A 21,579-nucleotide genomic window follows, 5' to 3' on the forward strand; every position below is an offset into this window, starting at 1 on the left:
CCAGATGCCATGATCTTTGTTTTCTGAATGTTGAGCTTTAAGCCAACTTTTTCACTCTCCACTTTCACTTTCATCAAGAGGCTCTTTAGTTCCTCTTCACTTTCTGCCATAAGGGTGGTGTCATCTGCATATCTGAGGTTATTGATGTTTCTCCCAGCAATCTTGATTCCAGTTTGTGCTTCTTCTGGCCCAGTGTTTGTCATGATGTACTCTGCATAGAAGTTAAATAAGCAGGGTGACAATATACAGCCTTGATGTACTCCTTTTCCTATTTGGAACCAGTCTGTTGTTCCATGTCCAGTTCTAGCTGTTGCTTCCTGACCTGCATATAGCAGTTATTAATATATTAATATGAAAGTGGTGAGTTGGCTTCAAATTGAAGACATAGTCCAAATTCTAATGAGTATTTCAATATGTGACAAATATTTTCTTAGAATTTCGATTGATAGGTTCAGAAAAGTCTTATTCTGAAATCAAGTATAATTTGTTGATTTTCAACAGTTATTTCTTATACTCAGCTTTCTGCTTCCAACACAGAAACAGATGATGTGAATATAAAATGCTGCTTTTTTCAGAAGTGAAATTTTCACAAATTTATTTTGAAAGGTACATTCAGAATCTTTAACCTTAAGATACAAAATAGCACTAAAAATGACCAAAAAAATATTTCTTTATAGGTATTGTTTGGAATTAATTTCAGAACAAGATCAATTTTGAAGAAAACAATGCTTCGTTCTTACAACTGATATGTTGAAATAACCACACTTAAATTCTATAACTTATAAAACAAGCCATAAACCAAAGCAAAGCAAACCTTGGGCCTTCCCTGGCCCTGGTGGTCTAGTGGTTAAGACTCTGGTTCCAATGCAGGGGATGCAGGTTTGATCCTTGTTCTGTGGACTAAGATCCCACATGCTGGGTGGCATGGCCAAAAAAAAAAAACCAAATAATAATAACAATAAGTCAGTAACCATGACAAAAACAAAAAAGAGCTCTAGTTGTGAATCCCTGTACTGTAAACTAGTATTTGTGCTTAGCTAAACAGACTAAACATTTACAAAGCTATTTCTTTGTTGTAAGAAATAGATTTAGAAAGCAAGTATCTACATTTTCAGAATTTGCCCCAGAGTTAACAGAAAAGAAATAGTTCTTTTGTAAAACCACAGTATCCATCAAAAACCAGTAGTAGTGTCATCAGATATATTTCTAAGCATTTTATATATATCAAATCATCCTGAAAATCCTCCCTTACTTAGCAACTGACTCAAGTTTATTCTGGTCTGCTATTACAAATGTTTTGTGTCCTCAGCTACAAGAATCTAGCTTTATGCAATTCATAATTCTAGTAAAAGTTTCTCTAGCAGTAACAATAGAAAAAGATAAAATGAGGCAAAGTCACTGCCTTAATGCTTTCCAGGTGGCACAGTGGTAAAGAATCCACCTGCCAATTCGGGAGATTTAAGAGTTGGGGGTTCGATCCCTGGGTAGGGAAGATCCACTGGAGAATTCTGGAAATGGCAATCCACTCCAGTATTCTTACCTGGAGAATCCCATGGACAGAGGAGCCTGGCGGGCTGCAGTCTATGGGGTTGCAAAGAGTTGTTGAACATGATTAGCAACTGAGCATGCATGCATGCATGGCCTTAATAAGTCTTTTTCAATCTTCTAGATGTTCATGACTCAGTATAAAGGAGAACTGTATATATAAAATTGTGATGTGAACACCAAAATATCAGAACTCTCACTGGTTTGGAAGAAGAACCTTATGCTCTTTTGCAGACAGCTTGTTTCATGCAGACTATAACCTTCACAGTTTTCATAGTTCCTACAGAGGAGTGAGATATCATTGTGAAATTTTGGATAAGATTCATATTCACAAATATCTTTTTTAAAAATCAAATTTACTATTGGAGTATAATTACAATGTTCTGTTAGTTTCTACTGTATAACACAGTGAATCAGCTACACACATACATATATCCGCTCCCTCTTGAGCCACCCTCCCACCCCTCTAGGTTATCACAGAGCACTGAGCTGAGCTCCCTGTGCTGTACAGCAGGTTCCCACTAGCTATGTATTTTACACATGGTAATGTGTAATATGTGAATGGAATTGGCAGAATATTCACAAATTTCTAAGCTTGATTGAGGCAGATAAAGATTCTTTGTAAGACATTGCAAAAAAAAAGAACCACTATCAAACCTTGTCTTTTACAGCTTCTTTTAGAAGCTCTTTGAAACATTTTGAAAGGCTATTGTTAAGAATCCCCTCCACTTAGAATATTTCAGTTCAGTCGCTCAGTCGTGTCCAACTCTTTGAGACCCCATGAACCACAGCATGCCAGGCCTCCTGGTCCATCACCAACTCCCGGAGTCTGCCCAAACCCATGTCCATTGAGTCGGTGATGCCATCGAACCATCTCATCCTCTGTCGTCCCCTTCTCCTCCTTCCCTCAATCTTTCCCAGCATCACTGTCTTTTCAAATTAGTTAGCTCTTCCTATCAGGTGGCCAAAGTATTGGAGTTTCAGCTTCAACATCAGTCCTTCCAATGAACAGCCAGGACTGATCTCCTTTAGGATGGACTGGTTGGATCTCCTTGCAGTCCAAAGGACTCTCAAGAGTCTGTTCCAATTCAACAGTTGAAAAGCATCAATTCTTCAGTGCACAGCTTTCTTTATAGTCCAACTCTCACATCCATAAATGATAGGTCATTCAGTCAGTCAGTCAGTTCAGTCGCTCCGTCATATCTGACTCTTGGCAACCCCATGAATCACAGCACGCCAGGCCTCCCTGTCCATCACCAGCTCCTGGAGTTCACTCCGACTCACGTCCATGGAGTCAGTGATGCCATCCAGCCATCTCATCCTATGTCGTCCCCTTCTCCTCCTGCCCCCAATCCCTCCCAGCATCAGAGTCTTTTCCACTGAGTCAACCCTTCGCATGAGGTGGCCAAAGTACTGGAGTTTCAGCTTTAGCATCATTCCTTCCAAAGAAATCCCAGGGCTGATCTCCTTCAGAATGGACTGGTTGGATCTCCTTGCAGTCCAAGGGACTCTCAAGAGTCTTCTCCAACACCACAGTTCAAAGCATCAATTCTTTGGCGCTCAGCTTTCTTCACAGTCCAACTCTCACATCCATACATGACCACTGGAAAAACCATAGCGAGGTCAAGGGCGGCGGCCGGGAGGAGCTATCTCCTGCCGGAGGCAGGGGTGGCGGCCGGGAGGAGCAACCCCAGGTCCAAAGGGTGGTGGCTGCACGGGCACAGGAGGGCCTAGAGGAGCTATTCCACATTCAAGGTCAGGAGGGGGCAGCAGTGAGGAGATACCCCACATCCAAGGTAAGAGAAACCGAAGTAAGATGGTAGGTGTTGCGAGAGGGCATCAGAGGGCAGACACACTGAAACCATACTCACAGAAAACTAGTCAATCTAATGATGGGTCAAGATAATTTTAAAACTCCAGAAGTGCCCAAAGAGACAGCACAAAAGATAGTGTCTTGGATATGTTGTCACATCTTGGCCCAAATAATCAGAATTTCTTACTACCAACAAGTCTGTGTGTGGGCATACTCACTCCTTAAGACCTTGGTATATCTGGAAAATGTTATGTTACCTATTTGGGAAAAAGTTACCAAAATGTGAGTTTAGGGATGACTATAAAGATTGCTAAGAAACTAATCATCTCGTAAAAATATCAAGGAATTTTACTTGTATGTATTCCAATTTTCTATAAGATGCTTTAATGAAACAAGCCATTAACACCTTGACAACTTCTAAGATCTGGTGGCTAATCAGACTGTCCTGAAAAAAAAGTGAAAGTGTTAGTTGCTCAGTGGTGTCCAACTCTTTGCAACCTCATGGACTGTAGCCTGCTAGGCTCCTCTGTCCATGGGATTTCCCAGGCAACAAAATTGTAGTGGGTTGTCATTTTCTTCTCCAGGGTATCTTCCTGACCTAGGGATTGAACCCCAGTGTCCTGTATTGTTGGCAGATTCTTTACTGTCTGAGCCACCAGGGAAGCACCTATCAGAGCCTCCTGCTACAATTTAAATGGAAACAATTTAAATAGAAACAACAGTGGAAACAGCCAAAAGCTCCTTAGAGCATTCTCTCACAGTGACTACTATGGCACAGGATACTTTGCCGTTTCAGAAAACTGAACACAATAATCTACTAGTCAGTGAGAAGGAGAGTCTCATTCTCTCCTGAAATAAATAAGACTCAGTCTCCAAAGAGAAATGTGGAATAACTTATGACAAATGTGCCACAATAAAGCCTTATATGCTTTATTATGTGCAACAACAAAGCCTCTCAAAGCCCCAGTTTCATTAGGACAGAAAAATAATCTAATCATATTGTGGGTCTTTTGAAAGTGCATTTATACCAATATATTTAGTCTTATAAATTTACAAGTATAATGAGAAAACATTAATTCTATTACAGAGTTATACCATCTGCTTAAACAGTATAATTTTTGGAATTATTTAGATAATTGAAAATTCTTTAACAATAAAGAATTTACTTTACTGTTCTAAAAGCTCCATTAGTGTAGATCCCCACAGTAGCTCCCCACATTCAACTCCCCACATTAGCACTGAACAGGACAGTAGATGAGGGTGCCCACTTTGGCAAAGACAACCATGTCTGAAATCTCAGTTCTACCATGTTCTAGCTGTGAAATCTTGGGAAATTGCTTCTTAAGTCATAATGTCTTCCTTTGTGAAACAAGAATAATAAAGTCCCCACTACTTGGCATACAGTGAGAGTACAAGTGATAGCTAATATTATGATATACTCAAAGCAAAACACACAGAAAATAATGAATGACACTTGCACTAATGTTTTCCCTAACATTAAATCATTTAAAAATTAATGATATTTTGCTGCAGTTGTTCACAAAATGCTTGTGAACAATAGGTGCAGAAACCAAACATCTGCTATTACAAACAATTTAAAATTTGAATGTCTGATTAAGATAATCTAACCTCTGCACAAGGGAACAATGTTTTATGAATGATCCTATAGTACACGGTGATTTGTTTCTAAATCTTGTGAATCATTTTCAAATCCGAGTGGATCCCATCTAGAAAAAATAATCTGTCCATTCTAGCACAGTATTTAGCACAACAGACGCTCAAATGTTGGTTGACGGTAGGAAGGAAATAAGGAAGAAAGGAAGAAAGGAGGAGAAAATGAAGGAAGAATAACCTCAGACTCTACAGTTGCATTTTTAGACTAACAAGTTCCCTGATACTAGAAGAGAAAATAAGTATGGCTCTGATTTTCTGTGATCCATTGACAATATTGGGAAGTATGTGAAAATTATTGTGATAAAGAAGGAAAATAAGACTGGCTTTGAAATCAGATAGATTTGAGTCCAAGTCTTCATTTTGCTACTTACAAGCTTGTTCAAGTGACCTAGCCTAAGAAAGGCATCAACTTATTCATTTGTAAAGTGGGGACAATAATAGTATCTGTGTTAAATGTATTTATAGGTATTAAATAAGATGTGGTTTCAAAGTGCAAAGAATTGTGGTGGGAATAAAAGAATCCAGTAAATATGGAAAAGCTGGCCTCTGTTTTTCAAGAAGTTACAGAAAAGTTAGGGGTGAAATGTACATGTAACTGCTGAAGAATAACCCAATAACCCACAAGCATTATAATAGTAATAAGAAATGTCTATATAAGTTCATACTGCTAATTAAAGTTAACACCAAAATAACACAATATAGTTTGCTTTACTTTTTCTATATGAGATATGTTTCTTAAGATAGGATTTATTTATATCAAAATCTATACATGGCTTTGCCAATGGTGTGAAAGTGAAAGTTGCTTCAGTTGTGTCCAACTTTTTGTGACCCCATGGACTATACCTGGAATTCTCCAGGCCAGAATATTGGAGAGGGTAGCCTTTCCCTTCTCCAGGGGATCTTCTCAACCCAGGGATTGAATCCAGGTCTCCCACATTGCAGGCAGATTCTTTACCAGCTGAGCCACAAGGGAAGCCCAAGAATATTGGAGTGGGTACTCTTCTAAAGCGCATCTTCCCAACCCAGGAATCAAACTGGGGTCTCTGGCATTGCAGGCAGATTCTTTATTAATTGAGCTATGAAGGAAGCCCATGCCAATGGTATAGAAGCATTCTATAATTTGAGGAAGTATATACTATTTCATATACACTGTATACTTAGACCCCCAAGGACTAAGTGGAAAGCATGTTTATTATTTTATGTCATCTGTATGAAAGTGATCCTTTTCAAGGTATTGGAAGTTTAAAATTCTGGGTCAAAGTAAAGTTTTTTATAAATCAAGGAATGAAATAAATTATTACTGAAATATTTTTCCATGCTAGAATTAGTTAAGTTTTCATTTCAAGAGGTTTTTATCATTTTACTCTTTGTGGCCAGTAGAATTGGAGGCTTGTTTCACTTTTGGATAATGTGATAACATTCAAAATTTAAAAATAGACTATATCTGGATGAATAAAAAGGAAAAAGAGAATATAAATAAATCTCGAGGTAACTAACAAAGTATGTTTGAAATATCACGTTGTTAAAGAGATGGAAATCTATGAGAAAAAGTTCAGTCATAATGATATAACTTGTCTATTAAAAAAATACATTTTAAAGGAGAGCAATGAAACTAATTCTACTTGAGCTATAAAAAACAGGTGACATGTAGGATAATTGCATTTCGAAGCATAGTGAGAATTTCTTCTACATTCAAGTAAGTTAATATTCTAAACAGAAGAATTTAATAGGTTTAATAGTCAAAGGTTTAATAGTCCATGTAAATTAAACTCTATTTCAATCCTATACTAGGATTATGATGAAAAATCCACTTTGTCTTAGCTGCTTTACAATGCATTGTAAGATAATGCTTGTTTTAATACACTAAAGTGTTATTTAACGTCTTAACTATTCCAGAAAATTAGCTTCAAGACTTTTTATTGTAAGATCATGCTTATATAATCTTTGACTAAGGATGATATTCTTCTAGCCAAGAAAGGGTTAAAATACTATTCATCACTATATCACCAAAGGAAGATTATTCTTAGTAAAAAAAGAAAAAAAATGTACACTTAAATGAAAGGAGGTTAGGGAAATGAAAAGTTTACATGGTAATAATAAACATCAGCACATTGTAGGTAAGTATATCTTTATAAATAAATAGGTAAACATTTACTTCTAAGACTATTTTATAAGCAAGTTACATAAACAAATTGGTAATTGGTAATAAAAGATTTTGCTGTCCACAAAATGATGCTTCAGAGAATAAAACAAAATGGAATACACATAAATGAAATCCATACTAGCCTAATATTATTCTTATGTTTATTTTTTATTAGATTATAATCAACTCATCAATTAGGAAATACTGAAATAAGAAATCAGAATTTAACATGTGTCTTTCATATGTTTTGTATGTAAGATATCTGCTAGTAAATGATAGATTTTTTAAATTAATGCCTGCTTTGTAAACATATTAAATCTGTCAGGCGAGTGTAATTTCCTCAGTTCTGTCTCATCACAACAGGGATTTGAAGCGACGGACATTAAAGTCCTTGGCGCATCACAGCTCTTGGAGAGACCGTGTTATAGCTCTTAGACAGATCAGTGTTACAGCTCCATGTTACAGCTCAGTTTTATTTAGAAATGGCAGGAAAATACATCGTCGAGGCGTGAGAGAATGGCAACCCAAAGATGCGAAGAGAAGAAAGGGAGAGTACAGGAACGCATGGGAGAGAGAGAGACCCGGCCCTTTGGCTTCTCTTTTTATATGTTTTTTTTCCCTCCCGCCCTGGGCCTGCCCTCTGTAAATTGCGCTAGCCAGGAGTGCTGTTTGTTCTACCTGAGGTCCTCACTCTGATCCTTGTACCTTTCTTTGACCTTCCTTTGTTCTATTTTTGTGGGCTTTTCCCTTCCTTGTCTTTTAGCCACTGCCATTTTGCACTCCTGTTTCCTATTCTAACTACCTAACAAATCCAGGCCTATTTTGCATGTGAATAACCTTAGATAATGCTATTAAACACTTCCCTAGTGGCTCAGGCAGTAATTAAGCTGCCTTCAATGGCAAGAGACCCAGGTTGGATCCCTGGGTTGAGAAGATCTCCTGGAGAAGGAAACTGCAACCCACTCTAGTATTCTTACCTGGAAATTCCATGGACAGAGGAGCCTGGTGGGCTACAGTCCATGGGGTCACAAAGAATCAGACATGACTGCATGACTAACACTGAACGTTTATACTATTTTTTGTCAATAAGAATAGTACCTACACCACAGCTTTAGAGGATTTTATAAAATAACTTGGGTGCTTTGCTTACTTGAAATGTGGTGTACATTTAACTAATCATTAAAACAATGTCTTTGGATTTCAAGAAAATTAGAAATTCTATATACAAGGATTCAAGATACACAGCAAAGAAAGGAAAGAGGGATGAGTGACCATCATGTTTATTGGGTATTTAGTGTGTGCTTGGTACACAAAATACTCATTTAATCTTTGTACATAAGTTTAAGTTTTTCAAGAAATCCTTCATATAGGTATGCTTCCCTGGTGGCTCAGATGGTAAAGAATCCCCCTGAAATGCAGGAGACTCAGGTCTGATCCCCGGGTAGGAAGATCCCCTGGAGGAGGGTATGGCTACTCATTCCGGCATTCTGGCCTGGAGAATTCCATGGACAGCTACAGTTCATGGGGTCGCAAAGAGTCAGACATGACTGAGAGACTTTCAATTTCAACTTCAATTGCATTTCTTGTGGAAAAGGAAGTCAAGACTCATAGATATTAAGCAAATTGACTACCTAGGGAGCTGACATTGGAATGCCATTCTCTTTAATTAAGTCTATGTTCTTACCTTTTTTTACTGTTTATTTCTACCTCTTAGTTTCATGGGCTTCCCTGGTAGCTCAGTGGTAAAGAATCCACCTGCAAAGCATGAGACTCAGGTTTGATCCCTGGGTGGGGAGGATTTCCTAGAGAAGGAAATGGCAATCCACTACAATATTCTTGCTTGGGAAATCCCATGGACAGAGGAGCCTGGTGGGCTCTAGTCCATGGGATTGCAAAAGAGTCAGACGTGACTTAGTAATTAAACAACAACTTAGTTTCACAGGAACATACAAGTCATGCTAGTTCTTGAATTTTTAACACTCTATAAATGGTACTGATTTTAACTTCTGTACCCAGTTACAGAGAAAATATTGCTTTAGTTTCATTCAACAACATCTGAGAACATGTCATCATTCAGTGATAAAAATCTTCCATCCTTTACTTCAAAAATTTGGAAAGGCAGTAGGGCTCAAAGATCCAACACTTGGGCTCTGAAGTGTGAATGTGGCAGACTGTGTGTTTTTGCTGCTAACTTTGCAAAAGTATCCACTTCCTCATCTGTGAAATGGGCTCTGAGTTAAATCTTTCTCAGATGAAACAGGGCGAGTATAAAACTTCTAGCATAGTGCTCAACAGACATTTTAAATTTTATCAAATTTTTAAGTTAGTGTAAAAAGCATCTTACATAGTCTCTGTTCTTTTCTACTAAAGAAGAGACTCATTTGAAATAGCTTAAGCAACAACAACAACAAAACCTACATGTAAATCTCAGAGTCTAGGGTATCTCACCTCAGACCACAAAGAGCCATAAAATATTATAGGTTCAGGAAAACACTGCCATCAGAAAACTTTCTTAATTCATTTATTTAACTATGTCTATGACAACCATGCAACATTACCTTTAAATCTTATGAACAGCAAGCAGTATTCTGCAGAAACCAGTTAAAAATGCTATGGAAATAAGATGAAAATTATTAAGTTCTACTTGTTTGCTCTACCGAGAAAAAGAAAAGAGCTCTTGTGTTTTCCAAATATGTGCTAAATGTTGACTTTGGAGTCTATATAATACTTATTAGATTTTTTTTTAGTTTATTAAAATATTATGGAGTTCTAAGATGATTAATCATACCCAGAGGGAGGGTGTGGGGAGGGAGGAGGGAGGAGGGTTCAGGATGGGGAACACAGGTATACCTGTGGCGGATTCATTTTGATATTTGGCAAAACTAATACAATATTGTAAAGTTTTAAAATAAAATAAAATTAAAAAAAATAATCATACTCAGTAGGAATCCTATAGTCTTTTTTTTTCTTTTTTTGGGTAAAGTCAAGGTTTTTTGTCACTGGAAGAAAATATGGACTTTTTCGGGGGTGAGATTCAATATTTTATATATTATTTTATAGTTACCTAAAAAACTGGGTACATTGAGGCAGAATTAAAAAAAAAATGGTAATATCACTGACTCTCAAGCCCTACTCTCTAGTTTTGTACTGGACTTCACCCAATGAGTTGTGAAGTTATTTAGCCCCTGGGTAACTTGATTTCCTCATCTCTTAAAGTTTTATGAAGATTTTATATTTTAATGCGTGTAAAGGACAGAGGACAGCATAGTAAATTCTCAGTAAATATTAATTAATAATAATATTAAAGTACCAAAAATGTACTTTAGTCCCATAAAAGGCACTATGAAAATAATATCCCAGGAGCAAAATATTATCATAAAACTTTCTTAACTCATTCTATAACGCCATTTTGATCATTTGTTGCATTACCTACTCCTTAGTAAGCCGAATCAAAGAAGGCAGTGGCAACCCACTCCAGTACTCTTGCCTGGAAAATCCTACCAGGAGCCTGGTGGGCTGCAGTCCAGGGAGTCGCTAAGAGTTGGACACAACTGAATGACTTCACTTTCACTTTTCACTTTCATGCACTGGAGAAGGAAATGGCAACCCACTCCAGTGTTCTTGCCTGGAGAATCCCAGGGATGGGGGAGCCTGGTGGGCTGCCGTCTATGGGGTTGCACAGAGTCAGACACGACTGAAGTGACTTAGCAGCAGCAGCAGCAGCAGCAGTAAACTGAATATCTGACCTACTTGGGTATTTAAGATGAGAAATGAAAACAAAAAAAGAAAAAAACAAAACATTTCAATGGAAGCTTTAAGATATTTTTCCATGAATGATTTAACTGGAGGCCATGATTTACCTATTCATTCAGCCGTTCAACAAATACTTTTTGAACATCTTTTATGTGCTAGGTATAAGTGCCCTTTAAAATCATATTGGAAAAGAAGGCAAAGGAAAAAATATATTCTTTTCTAAGTGTTATATGGATTTTCATGGTTAATTTTTTCAAAACGTTACAGCAAATTAAAAATATTAAAAAATTCCCAAGTAAATTTATTAAAGCTTACAATATCATTTAAATATTTTATTTTTGTCTTCAAATGAATTTACTATATATATATATTTTCTTTTTAATGGTATTAAACTCCAATAATATTTTGAAAATTTACTTCTTTGGGAGAGCACTTTGGTGCAAGTCACAGAGTTGATACATGTAAAGGTGGTTATATTATTCTCTAACAAAGACAAGTTAGCCTCCACAGATAGATTATTACAAGTAACTCACTAATAAGAAATAAAATTCATAATAAAATTTTTGTTATATGAACTCTCATATTAAATTCTGTCTCACTCAAACATATATATACACACATGAAGTAAAATCTATATAATTTACTACAAATCATATGTATTCAAAATTTGTTTTAGGCTTGAAAAGTGAAATTGTTAGCCACATAGTCATGTCTGACTCTTTGCAACTCCATGGACTGTAGCCTGCCAGGTCGTCTGTCCATGGGCTTTCCCAGGCAAGAATACTGGAATGGGTTGCCATTCCCTTCTCCCAGAGATCTTCCTGATCCAGGGATCGAATCTGGGTCTCCTGCACTGCAGGCAGATTCTTTACCACCTGAGCCACCAAGGAAGGCTTAGTAGAACATATTTCTTCTTCCCAAATGGCACTATTGGTAAAGACCCCGTCTGTCAATGCAGGAGACATAAGAGATGTGGGTTTGATCCTTGGATCAGGAAGATTCCCTGCAGGAGAGCATGGCAACCCACTCTAGTATTCTTGCCTGGAGAATCCCATGGACAGAGGAGCCTGGTGGGCTACAGTCCATAGGGTCACAAAGAGTTGGACACAACTGAAGCAACTTAGCATGCATGCAGAATATATTTCTACTTTAGAATTAATGTAATTTTAATTAACAACTAAAAAAATAGTAGTAGACTGTACATTTAGTATCATTGTGAATTCTTCTCTGAATACTACTTATTGTTCAGTCCCTAAGTGGTGTCCAACTCTTTGTGACCTCATGAACTGCAACATGCTAGGCTTCCCTGTCCTTCACAATCTCCCTGGAGTTTGCTCAAACTCATGTCCACTGAGTCGATGATGCCATCCAACCATCTCATCCTCTGCCACCCTCTTCTCCTCTTGCCCTCAGTCTTTCCCAGAAGCACGGTCTTTTCCAGTGAGTCGGCCCTTTGTATCAGGTGGCCAGAGTATTGAAGCTTCAGCTTCAGCATCAGCATCAGTCCTTCCAAAGAATAATCAGGGTTGATTTCCTTTAGGACTGCTTGGTTTGACCTCCTTGCTGTCCAAGGGACTCTCAAGAGTCTTTTCCAGCACCACAATTCTGCCAGTTTATTGAACTTAATGTGGTCTGTTGTTCTCTGGTCTCTTTTCTTCATGGACCTTAGCCTCATCTAGTCTATTATTATTTGAATGCTTGCTTACTGTCCATCCTCTTACACAAATGAAAATGTCTATAGGACCCAGGGGCTTGTTCTTGCCACTGATTAGTTCCCAGTGTCAAGACTTGTGTCTTGCTCATAATAGACATACAATAAATGATAATTAAATGAATGAATGAACAACATTGTCTTCTTTCTATGATCCATCTTTCTTTCCTCTTGTAATAGTACTCCAAATTTCTTTCTTTGGTAACACTATTTTCTTACTCTGAGTCTGTGCCTTAACTTGTTTCCAGGGACACAGTGACCAATACAAGGGCCAAGACAGGCCAAGAACATCTAGTGAGAAATGTGGAGTTTTTGTTGGAAAGACCATTTGTACTGGCCTTGAATCTGATAGCGTACGGTCAGAGCTAAGCACCAAGAAAGCTAATGGAATACCGATGACGTTATTTAAGTCTGCATGTCTAGTCAGGCTAAAGATGATTTGCCCAGTTATGCCAAAGAATAAATTGTTTTTTTTTCGCGTTTCTTTTTTCTTTTTTCTTAAGTTGTTTTGAGTTTGTTGCTCTCCCTTGCTATTATTTTCACTGTTGTTTTATGTGTGTGTATATATATATATAATATGACCAGGGAAACTTTCATGCCAATTAAAATGCTTTTGCATAACTAATAAGTTAAATGTATATTAATTTAAAATTTCTCAAGGCAAAAATTGAAGTAAGTTTATACATGGAAATTACATCAAAGTACTGTTTTATTTTATTTCATTTGAATGTTTATAGCATTTTGGTAAAGAACAATGACGGGATTTTTTTTAAAGAAAATATTGTATTTAAGGACCAGAAAATTACCCTTTATATGCTTATTGAACTACATGTGTGATGATATTCAGAATAAAATTAACAGCTAATGGTGCTGCTGCTACCTCGCGCTTGGACTATGAAGGCAGTGAAACGAAACATCAATGCATACCATTTATTCAGAAAAACAGCCAAAACACCGAGACAGGATCTACTGTTAACCTCTCATCACTTTTCTATGGAAAAGATGGTCTTTTTAATAAGGACATATATATCATTAGCCATTTTTCAATCTCTAATTAGAACAATACATTATGGTACTTGTTACATTAACTAAGAAATTATGTGAAAATGTTCACATGTATATTACATGCATATGCAGGAAAGTACACAGTTTAATATATACCAGTAAAAATAATCTGTTTAATCTTTCCATATTTAAGTCTATACTTGAAAACTACTTATTTCTGTACAGAGGGTTGAATTAAGATATCTGCAATCCACATGTTTCTATTGGAGGAACCATTTTGGAATTTAAGAGTTTCTTCTGTTAGTACGTGTGTTAAGTCACTTCAGTCATGTATGACTCTTTGTGACCCTATGGACTGTAGCCCACTAGGCTCTTCTGTCCATGGGATTGTCAGACAAGAATACTGGAGTGGGTTGCTGTGCCCTCCTCTCCGTTAGTATAGAGACATGTAATAATCTCTAATGAAAGTAAGATACTTGACTGCAGTGGTGCGGAGGGTCTAGGAAGAGAGCAGAGGAAGAAAGAATTGGAGAAGATAGAGAAAAAGAATGTTTGAGGGAGGAACCTTCCCTTGGGACAATCTCTCAGCTAACTTACAAAGCCTCTTATACTGTCTGCCCAACCCGGTTTAAGGAAATGAGGACATGAAGTGTTGTCCTCTGGTTCACCTCTACTGGGAGCTTTGCTGAGATCAGCTTGACCTTTCAAAGAAGCATGCATACCAGTGTATTTGGTCTAATTTAGAGCAGATTTCTCTTGTCATCAGAAGTCAACAGCAGAGATGATAGATTTTCTCAGGCATCATCAGAGATAAGAATGGCTCATCCTTCTAAACCAAAAGTTCTAACTTAGGTTGGGCTTTAAAAGTATATTTCATGAACTTGTTCAATGGACTGTGTGCTGAAAAGGGCACAGACAGGTGGTCAGGAGACAGCAGCTGTGGCTCTAGCTCTTCCAATAAGTAGTTGAATGGCCTACAGAACCAGTCCCCTCCTCTGAAAGTGATGACTCTTATGACTTCATCTGTATAGAAATACCTGCAGATCCAACACTAACTCATCACAGAGAAGCTAAGCTGAATGGAGATGAGGATAAATTTTCATACTCAAAAAGCACTTTCAAAGACACAAAGAAAGTCTTAAAAATAGCTCAAAACAGATTATTGGCTTGTATAAAGAGAGTCTTAAAAATAACTCAAAACAGATTATTGGCTTGTGTAAAAAGAGCCTAAATTTACCTGAAATATGAATAAAGAAAAGCTAAAAAATAGTGACAGTAATTTTGTGGCTCTAATTATTAAATTAACTAAAATATAGTTTTCTCCCTCATCCACACAATTCCAAATAGGATTACAACACCATACATCCATTGATTATTTTCTCATATGTGAAGTTCTGTGGCTTCCCTGGTGGTTCAATCAGTAAAGAATCTGCCTGCAATGCAAGAGATCTAGGTTTGATTGCTGGGTCAGGGAGACCCCCTAAAGAAGGAAATGGCACCCCACTCCAGTTTTCTTACCTGGGAAACCCCATGGACAGAGGAGCCTGACAAGCCACAGTTCCTGGGATTGCAAGAGTCAGACGTGACTTAGCAACTAAGTCACCACCACTGTGTGAATTTCTGTATTTCTAAATTTTTTGCAATGGAAATATATTAATTTGGCTTTTAGAATTTTTTTGAAACAAATTTTTCAAATAAAAAATTCTTCCTTTATCTTCTACCAAATGCACAGAATTCAAAACTTTTCACATATATTATTTATTAATATATGTGAGATCACAAATTTACATCTACTATCATTTAGGTGAGAAAAGAAAGTTAGCTCCAGTCATTTCTACAATTTCTTTAACATTTCTCATGATCCCTATATAACTGAGTAGCAGTGACTGAGGAGGGAAAGAGCCTTCTTAAATGTGCCAGTATTTTGACCTCTTTCAGTTTGCAAATTTTTTTTAGTTACAACCTTCTTTCTGAAATGTCTTGGACTTGAGTGAAATTGTCAAGATAAAAACTGATCCATATTTATACATGAAAAAGTATATTAAATTGTCATATTTTATTTCATTTATTATTATTTCAGAGCATTTATTTATTAATTATCATTTCAGAGCATTGTGTTGAATATAAATGTAAAGATACACAGTCTCAGCTTCCCCATGTTCTTCCGTTAAATGGTGTTCAGGTAGATGGAGTTCTCATAATTTTATGGAGGAAGAAATTGTTTGGTCACTAAGTCATGTCCAACTCTTGCGACCCCATGGGCTGTAGCCTGCCAAAGGGATTTCTCAGGCAAGAATACTGCAGTGAGTTGCCAATTCCTTCTCCAGGGGATCTTCCTGAGCCAGGAATAAAACACGTTTCTACTTTATTGGCAGATGGATTCTTACCACTGAACCACCAGGAAAGCTGGGAGGAAGGAGACCCGCATGCAATCTGATTTTCAATATGTTGCTTTCTATTTAAGATCATCTTTGCTTCTGGGGTCCTCTTTAGACACTCCCTGCTGCACTGCATAATTCTAGAAGCCTATTTGGGGGAAGTCCTTGTCTTTTAAATTGTATTTGTTGAAACTGGATTTCATTGTTACATCGATCCTCCACGGATCTATTATCATTTTAGCATTTCCTCATTTTGTGACCAAAGAAGCGGGAACTTCAACCACCAATAATCCTCACCCCACTGCAGACTACAGGAACCAAAAACACAGCTTCCAATTCATCTGCCCACTTCCGTCTAGGCTTGTTGGACTTCTTCAAGGTGTGTACAACACAAAAGGTGTTTGAGAAACAGGCCTGTAGCTTCGATGTCCACAGATGCCTCATGATTTTTATCTAGATGTTGCTTAGTTCCATATGTGCTACCCAAGGGTGATTCACAAGACTGCAAGAAAAGACTGCTGGTATCTTGTTTCCTAGCTCTGTTTCTGTCTTCCTTTCCCTTCTGAAGTTCACTTGAAGTGGACCTGTATGTTTCCCATTGCTTCCCACTGGAAGGAAATGACCTCACAGCATGTCTTTCTCTGGTTCAATGTGGTAGTAGCCATGTCCCTGTCTGGGAGTCATAATTGCAAAGGTAGTAAAAGAAAAAGAAACAGGCTAAGAGTTGTAGTAGTTATGAGTAGAGTAGTTACTACTCTACCACAGAGTAGTTATGGGTAGACATTATATGAATATATTGTGAATAGATATTCCAGAATCAGCTCTGATAGATAAAAGTCAATAACTATATATTGACAAATAAAAATTAAGAAATATATGGAAATGGATAGTTAAATGACTTTCTTTTATAACTGAATGTCTCAGTAATTAGAAGGTATGCCCCTCATCTTTGGGAGGATCAAGCTCAATCAATCTTAATAACCTAGAAGTAATTTTTGAGGATTCATGAATATGAATTAAATTCTCAGTGTTCAAAAGAACACTTTTTGGATTCCCTCTTCTAGAAACAGCATGCATAGGGAGTGGTTTTTAAATGACAAGTCACAAGATAATTTGTGGCAGTCAGATTACCACATTGCTTTTCATAGCTAACCCACCAGAGGGAGGGAAATGTATGTATAATGCATCTGTAATCCCCATCCTTCTAGTCTCTGACTTTACTTCAATAACAATGAGAAATTGGCTCTTTTATGTGGAAAAACCATTTTGTAACAACAAGGGCCAAAGTCTAACAAAGACTTAGTTATAGAAAAACAATCACCAATAGTTTCATGAATACTGTCCAAAGATAATTTGACAGGGGATTTTTCTACAAAGTTAATTGCTACACAAAATAAGGCTGCATTCAAACAGCTAATTGCTATAAACCAAAAAGAGATTCCAAGAATGTCTTGCCTAATGAGCTTTCTGCAACCTTATAATAAAGTCTCGGCACTGCTTAGAAAAAGCAGTTTTCCACCAACCATAGGAAAGCATGCAAACCTCTAACTCTAATTTATTTAATCTAGTTTATTTCATTTCTTTTAAATTTTGATTTGTATAAAACCTTCAAAGAGCAATTTATTATGAATCAAACATAAAGTGTTCTTCCCTGCCCAGCTGACCCCCTCTCCATCTTTCTAAGAATTCTACCAGGGCATAAGAGATTAACTAATAACTTCCCTCCTCTTTCCTCCTCCCTCATCTATCTTTTTTTCTCTCTCTCTTTTTTTTTTTTTTTGGCCATGTGGCATGTGGGATTTTATTTCCCCAATCGGGCATCAAACCCACAGCCCCTGCAGTGGAAGTGCCAAGTCTTAACCACTGGACCACCAGGAAAGACCTTCTCCCCTCTCATCTAAACTTGTGACTACTGGCCAATATACAGCCTAAAGCAAATTTCCCATTATTCTCAGGAAGTAACCATGGGCATGTCTATCCTGAAATACAAGCAAATATATATAAAATAATTAGGAAATTGATAGACAAAATTCCCTTACTTTTACTTGATTTTTGTTTATTCAGTTCTCGTAAAATGAACAGGAAGAATAAAAGGATAGTAGTACAAATATAGAAATCACCTTCCAAAAAGTAGTTATTTATGGAAGCACATCCTTCTATGCATGTGAGTTTGAGATAAGAGAAAACAATTGCTTTTTAAAATAGAAATAAAGATTAGTATTCCTTCTCTGTGTGCTCTTTTTGTCTCAGAATCTGTTCTCTTTAAAGAGGCAAGAGATTTTCTTCAGGATTCTATTGTTTTAGAATAATGTTCTTGACAAAGTAATGAAACTGATATGTGAAACATGTCAAATGTTCATTACGGATAGTACCTCCAGGGATTATCTCTTTCTCTGTTTCTTAAACATCCTAGACATAAATGACAGAAACAGACACTTAACAATGAGAGGAGGAGTTACCTTTGCAAAGTAATTTTTGTGAACATATTGTGCTTTAATAGTTGAAAATTCTTGGCTACATTTGATTTACAATATTTTGAATGAAAGAAAATGACGAAAGTGAAGGTTAGTGTTAAATGTATAATAAGAGTATTAAATAATGTCATGAAACTCCTAAGTTTAAATATTTGTAAATATACTAAATCTATATATTAAATTTATATGAATACACAAAATTGATGATATATAAATATATAGAACTATACTAAACACCTAAATTTATATATTAAAACTAATTTTACATGTATAATTGATGTATGTATATATCATACTTACATATCTAAATAACATGTACATATGATGTCAGTATTCTTGCCTGGAGAATTCCATGGATAGAGAAACCTGGTGGGCAAAGAGTTGGACACAACTGAGTGACTAATACAAGCACACATAATGTTTACCAGAATTTTGGGTATATATTTAGATATATATCAATGTTATCTACATATATACATATATATCAAAGATTCTGGCAGACTGTGTGTGTATATCAAATTGTGTGATCAGTAAATTTTGTTTTTATAGGTGTTATAGTAATTACTTTTATGTCCCAAGAAGGACACATTGATGTCTCTTGGGTTAGAAAAGTGTGATAATTCAAATTGAAATAAATTTAAAGCAATGTTTGTCTCAAACTCTTCAGTTTTTTTTAATGATTTGTGTACAAGATGAAATCTTGAACAATCAGATAATATAAGTAATCATTTCAGAATATAAAAATGAACATATTGAGAAATACATTCCAATTTTAGTCTGTTTAAAAAGAATGTTATTACATACTATTTTGAAAATAAAATATGCAAATGGCCACTAACTAGAAAGACTGAATTATAGTGTTTAGCAAAGTTATCAAAAACTTGGAAATAAGACAGCAGAGTGTATATACCATCCTGGGGCTTTTTTTAAAGGCACACTGGAAGATTATTTAATTATCTAGGTGAATACACCAGTGTTCTAATTGCTCAGAGCCCACATACTGAGCAGTTACATGTCAACGTGCACATTTCTGTCCAGTTGGAAAGAGAATTCCAAAGGTTATAGTTTTACTGTTCTGTATGTCATTGATTTTATTTTTAACAATCTTATTCTAATCTTATTTAAAACTAGTACTTGTAAATGCCTGATTCCTCAAATGTTCTTAAAACCTACTTTATCACTTTACTTATTTCATTAACTGAGTTTAAAAAATTGTCATGTTCTTTCAATATTTGTATGAAAACTGTGGTTTAAATTTTAATTTTTCTATTTTAATTTGATGGTTTTGGAGAACTCACCAAGATGCTGATGTATTCCAAGTGGATTTAGCTGATGGAGACAGTTAAACTGCAGTGACTGTATGCACCTCACAGCAGCTATTGCTCAGGTATGTTTTCTTGACTTTCAGAGCTGACTCCCAGGTAGGATTAGCCCTTTACTTTTGTTGACATTTCATTTAGTTATTGTTTTGTTGTTATTGATATTCTAATATTTTGTTTTTGTTGATATATAAGTTTATTATTCCTTCCCTCTCTTGCCTTAGTCATGGTCATTGCTATGCCTCTTTCTACAACAGAGACTTAATGAATCTGTGTCTTGTCTCAGAATATTGAGTTGGTCTCAACCATATATAGAGAGCACCTTATTAAGCACCTTACTTAATAACCAGTATGTTATTCCCCATGACTGGCAGCAAGGGTTGGAAATCTGGTTTTATTGTCTGAATATTTTGGTGGTGTCTATTAGGATAATAGATGCCTATTGAGATGAGATGGTTGGATGGCATCACCGACTCAATGGACATGAGTTTCAGTAAACTCCGGGAGTTGGTGATGGACAGGGAGGCCTCGCGTGCTGCAGTCCATGGGGTTGCAAAGAGTCGGACATGACTGAGTGACTGAATTGAACTGCACTGATTTTCTGTTGGATGAGGGACAAGAGAGAGAATCATTTGTTAATGTATTTTTGCTTATTTTGTCTATTTTCTTTATTTGTGAAGTCAAATTGATTAAGAAAATATTTCCTGTCAACTACAAATGAGAACAGCTTTTTGCAAGCTAATCCAGTTAATTTTGTGTTCAGTGTTTATTTTTGGTCCATGTCTGAGTTTGGACAAAATGTAACTCTAAGAATTCTTTATATGTCTATAAGTCAGAAAAACCTTCACTCTTTTGTGTGTGTGTGAAATATTTTTCCACTTCTATACATATTATTAAATGTTGTTATTATTACTAAAAAACAAGCTATATTCTAACTAGGACATAGACTTTATTATGTACATCGACAAATCTAATAATCCCTACCAAATACCTAGAAAATAAACATCTAAATCTTTAAATGTGATAGCCTTTTGAAAAGAGATTGCATTTTATAAAATATACTAGCTCAGAAGTTGTATGTAAGAATACAAATCGATATGAAAGGTTAAAACTTTGAACAAATCATATTGGGTTAACATTTAATAAATCTTTAATATTTATACTGATTTAATATAATATTTAACTATATAGTGAAAGTGAAAGTCTCTCAGTCATGTCTGACTCTTGGCAACAACCCCAAGGACTATACAGTCCATGGAATTCTCCAGGCCAGAATACTAGAGTGGGTAGCCTTTCCCTTCTCCAGGAGATCTTCCCAACCCAGGGATCAAACCCAGGTCTCCTGCATTGCAGGCAAATTCTTTACCAACTGAGTCACAAGGGAAGCCCAAGGATACTGGAGTGAATAGCCTATCCCTTCTCCAGTGGATCTTCCTAAGCCAGGAATCAAACTGGGGTCTCCTGCATTGCAAGCAGATTTTTTACCAACTGAGCTATCACGGAAGCCCTTAGCTATATAGAGTACAACATAAAATTTTTTGAAAATCAGGTTTTTATTTTCACTAAGAGACTAGTTAACCTGTTGAGTTGTTAAATTTAGTATATTGGCTTACTATCAGTTAAGATAATTTCTACATAATGTTTATGACATGATTTTGAAAATTATTAAATTTCATTGAACTAAATTTATTTATAATTATACAAATAGTGTATATAAAGAGTGATTTAGAAGCATATGGGATTAAATGTAATTTCCAAGACCCT

General features: G+C 36.3%; 1 long non-coding RNA gene across 1 annotated transcript in view; it reads left to right on the plus strand.

Moving 5' to 3' along the window:
- The window catches only part of LOC105003225, a 102,989-nt gene extending 83,112 nt beyond the window's left edge, over positions 1 to 19,877 (plus strand). The window contains exons 2-3 of the long non-coding RNA XR_827086.1: positions 16,264 to 16,401; positions 19,788 to 19,877. This is a non-coding gene — a long non-coding RNA (uncharacterized LOC105003225). The remainder of the gene's footprint in view (positions 1 to 16,263; positions 16,402 to 19,787) is intronic.
- The last annotated feature ends 1,702 nt before the right edge of the window (positions 19,878 to 21,579 follow it).

The sequence above is a fragment of the Bison bison genome, unplaced genomic scaffold (genome assembly GCF_000754665.1).
Source record: "Bison bison bison isolate TAMUID 2011002044 unplaced genomic scaffold, Bison_UMD1.0 scf7180017864465, whole genome shotgun sequence".
Taxonomy (NCBI): domain Eukaryota; kingdom Metazoa; phylum Chordata; class Mammalia; order Artiodactyla; family Bovidae; genus Bison; species Bison bison.